Raw genomic sequence first — 3,704 nt, 5'->3', positions numbered from 1 at the left:
GATTTGTTGTTTTTAATACAGAATCGGGGTCAAAACTGGGAGACTGGGAATCTGTAACTATATGCTTAATTTTTTTCTATGAATCACAGACCCAGGCTCATTCAGTTCATCTCTTCTTGGACCTGGAACTGACAAGCTGCAGTGCATAGGTCAAAAACTAAAATGACCAAGGAGCTGGAGCAACTCCCCTATGAGGAAAGGTTGCAACAGGTAGAACTGTTTAGCTTAGAGAAAAGGCGAGAGAGGGGAGACATGACATAGGTGTACAAGATTATGCATAGTATGGAGAAAGTGAATGTGGAGACATTTTTCTCCCCCCCTCATAATATTAAGACACAGGGTCATCCCATGAAGCTGACTGGTGGGAGATTCAGGACAGAGAAAAGGAATTACTTCTTCACTCAGTGCAAAGTTAAATTATGCAGTTCATTTCCACAAGATGTAGTGATAGTCCCCAATATAGACGGCTTTAAAAGGGGATTTAGCACATTAAAAATGCAGCTCTGGCTAATTGACTTCTTGCCCTTGTTCTCACTTAGGGCAGCCTTGTTCACACTTGGTTGATTGGTTATATTATCAGATCACAGTTCCTGTGAGGAAATAGTTCCAGTTATCACTTACAAAGAAATGACTAAAGAAGTTACCACCCCATTTTAATGAGTTATTGGATCATTTGAATAGAGAATAAAGACCACACATCTATATCAGAAAATGCAAATTCACTGAGGTAAAGTAAAGCTTATAGTGTGTGTATTACTCTTGTGTTGTTCATCTTGTGAAGGCAAATGGAGAAATGTTTTGAGACAGCAAAAGAAGATTCAAAGATTTCCTTAACATACTTCTAAAAGGTAGAAAACAGGACGGCTGTGAACCACAGAAAAGGGACTGGGTTAAAGCTGAGGAAAAGGAAAGGTGAGATAGGTAAGGCAGAGAGAAGGAGCGCATTGAGAATAAAGGATGAACGTTTTATGGGAGAGGCCAAAGGTATGGAAAGCTGGATAAAAGGGCAATAAAGAGTGATTGTGTGTGTGGGGGGGGGGGGAACAGAGGCAGAAAGGGCTAACGGCTGTTGTCTCTGATTGAGCAAACAACATGTCTGCACAAGCTCTGATTCCCCAGGCTTGTTGGGCTATGAGATAAGGATATATATGGTTTATTTTGCAGAGCTGTGGCTTGTTTTTCTAAGGAAGAAACAGGCTCTCTTGGGAGGGTGGGGGAGATGAGGGAGCAATTTTTCAGCTCACATTTGTAGTCCCATGAAGCCATCTTTGTCAAACCTAGAGAAAAAGATATTGCTTAGGGAGCTTCTTTAGGGCTCCATTTTCTCCTGCATCTTCTGGAGGGCTTTCCTGACTTTCAGGGTAGGTCCTCCCTCTGGACAGCAGGTAGGGCCTAATCAACGTGGCCTTCTCAAGGGGGAGGGGTTATCCTGCCTTTCCCAGACTGGCCCTGCCTAGTGTCGGCACAACATGGTCCAAGCTGAGCTCTCTTGACCTCAGCAATTTTTCTTCTTAAAGAAAGTAGTTGGGGGGGTGTCCCCCTGCCCTGCTTCTCATCCAACATGGTTTAGTCAGGTTCCAGAGATGGGAATCTGGCTCGTGGTGGAGGGGTAGCAATCACCTTATTTTTTTTCTGTGGAGAACAGGAGCTCCCTCCCTCTTCCACCCTCAGTCAGGAGAATACTGGAAAGCTGTGCCACCCTACCTGGTCCAGTCAGGCTTTCCACACCACAGAGAGGACCAGAAGGAGGCTGCTCTATCCTACCAAGGTCAAGCAGGTCCCCAGAGAGAGAGAGAGAAGAGAGAGCACACTGGGGCAGAAGAGAGACCATGCAGAACTTGCGAAGTCGAGTGGCCTCCTCAGAGTGTCAGGCCTACAGTGTGGACTCACTGCCCTAACTGCGTCAGGCGGGCCTCTGGAGATCGCATAGGAGACAAAGGCATGCCCCTTCTCCACTGGCCCAGGTTGGGCTGCTGAGGCCTAGGGTGTGAATAGTGCCAGCATATGTGGAGCCCCACACTTCTAAGCCAGGGCCTGGGCAGACTAGTACGGAGCAGCTGCCCTTATTGCAGTAGAAGCATCAAGCTTACTAACCAATGGCAGGCAGCATGAAGTGGCTAATTCCTGGGAGATGCCTCTCCCAAGGCAACCCTACAGCAGCTTGTGGTACAGGGATAAGTTGCTCAAGGGGACCTGATCCCTCTTCCCTTGTGGTACCTGACCTTAATGGAGACCCAGCCTATCCCAGTTTTGTGAAATGGGTAAATACGACCCTTATAGCTCCCCTGCTTTGAGCCACTGACCACATGTCCCTTCAGGATCTTTATACTCAAGATAGTATTCCTAGTGGCCATTACCTCAGCCAGACAGGTTTCAAAGTCAGGGACACTTTTGCCTGACCGCTGTGTTTTCCATCAAGGTAAGGTGGTTCTTATCTGTCCTTTTTGTCTAAAGTAAATTCTGTTTCCCATTGACAACAGGAGATATCCTTACCGTCATTTTCCCCTAAAACAGTGCAGCCCCAGGAAAAGACTGGCATAAATTGGACAGTCAGAGAGTGCTCGAATTCTACTTGGATCGGATAGCTTTGGTCAAAAAGACCAAGGCTTTGTTTCTGTCACACCAAGACAATGACCCCTGGTAGAAATGTTTCTGCTTCCACTATCTCCAGGTGGTTGTGAGAATGTATCTCTTTGCAATTAACATGCACAGTTTTTGTTATTTAAATACCCCTGGGGAAGCCTGAGCAGCCTTGGGACCCTCCAGAGGAGAAGTTTAACTCTTACTCTCCCTGCTGCAGTCCCCCCCCAAAATGGCCTCTTCTAAGCTATTTGCATTTCAAGGGAAGCTCCCATTGGCCCCATTCTGTGGGTGGAAGAGGGGCAGACAATAGGCTTGTCAACCTGCCCTCTAAAAATATCAGTATTAGATGAGATGACCATAGCAGTTAGTGTGAGAAAGCACAGACTAAAGTAAAGGCACAGTCTTACATTAAAAAGAAATGGAATTATTTTAAAGGAAACCAAAGTTCACATGGCCTTTCTATGCAGCCTGGCAAAAATCTGATACGAGGCAGCATTCCCCAAACTTACCCAGTTCAAACCTGAGTCCTTTGTTTAAAGCAAAGGGTTTCAAAATGTAGTTGGCTACATGTTACCTCCATTCTGGCCATTCCAGGCTTACATGCTGTTCCCCTAGGCCTCAAGAAGAGAGGCTCACTAGGTAGCCTGAGAGAACTGAGTTTGGGGAGAGACCTGGAACTTAGTGCTCTGACTGCCGCTCCTTATGTAACCAAAATGGCACCATCCATGCACAAGAGAAAGGTATCAGCAAACGTCACAGAACTCCAAGGTTTGTAGCAGCAAAAAAAAAAGGAAAGAAAAGAAAAGAAAAAACCTTTAGGAAAAAACCCTAACTGAGAAAAAAACCAATAAGGACTGGGCATGGCACACTGGCTGACTGTTGGGGTGTGTGTGTGTGTGTGTGTGTGTGTGTGTGTGTAAAACAGCAGACTGGGGTGGGGAATGGGAATGGGATGGAGTAAAGTGGCTGGAAACCTTAACAGGAGCACTCCAGACTGCAGTGTTTCCTGGTCAGTCCCTCTTGCGGTCACTATAGTATCGGCAAAGGGCATCTGCTCCCCTAGCTGTAGGGGCCATCCAACACCTGACAGATGTAATGCTCTCTAATGTGTATGAGACAAG

The sequence above is a fragment of the Heloderma suspectum genome, chromosome 3 (assembly GCF_057233095.1).
Source record: "Heloderma suspectum isolate Gila_16-S chromosome 3, 16-S_ref, whole genome shotgun sequence".
NCBI lineage: Eukaryota > Metazoa > Chordata > Lepidosauria > Squamata > Helodermatidae > Heloderma > Heloderma suspectum.
The sequence above is the reverse complement of the archived record's forward strand: the minus strand, read 5'-3'. Positions refer to the sequence as shown.